Consider the following 358-nt stretch of genomic DNA (forward strand, 5'->3'; position numbering starts at 1 on the left):
GGACCCTCATCCCCTGGGACCCCCAACTCCTGGGAACCCCTTCCTTGGGACCCTCATCCCCTGGGACCCCCAACCCCATGGGACCCTCCTCCTTGGGCCCCTCATCCCCTGGGACCCATCCCCTGGGACCCCCAACCCCTGGGACTCCCCTCCCTGCTCCCCTCATTTCCTGGGAGCCCATGGGTGCCCCCATTCCAGAGACCTCCCCATAACCCCCAATTCCCAAGTTCCCTGTCCCACCTGCCACCAGGTGAGGAGAGTGACAGTGCCCAGTGCCACCTGAGCTGTCACCTGTGTCACCTGTGCCACCTGTGCCCCATGCAGGACCTTCCCCTGGGGCTCATGGATGACATCTACG

The sequence above is a fragment of the Acanthisitta chloris genome, unplaced genomic scaffold, assembly GCF_000695815.1.
Source record: "Acanthisitta chloris isolate BGI_N310 unplaced genomic scaffold, ASM69581v1 scaffold40204, whole genome shotgun sequence".
NCBI lineage: Eukaryota > Metazoa > Chordata > Aves > Passeriformes > Acanthisittidae > Acanthisitta > Acanthisitta chloris.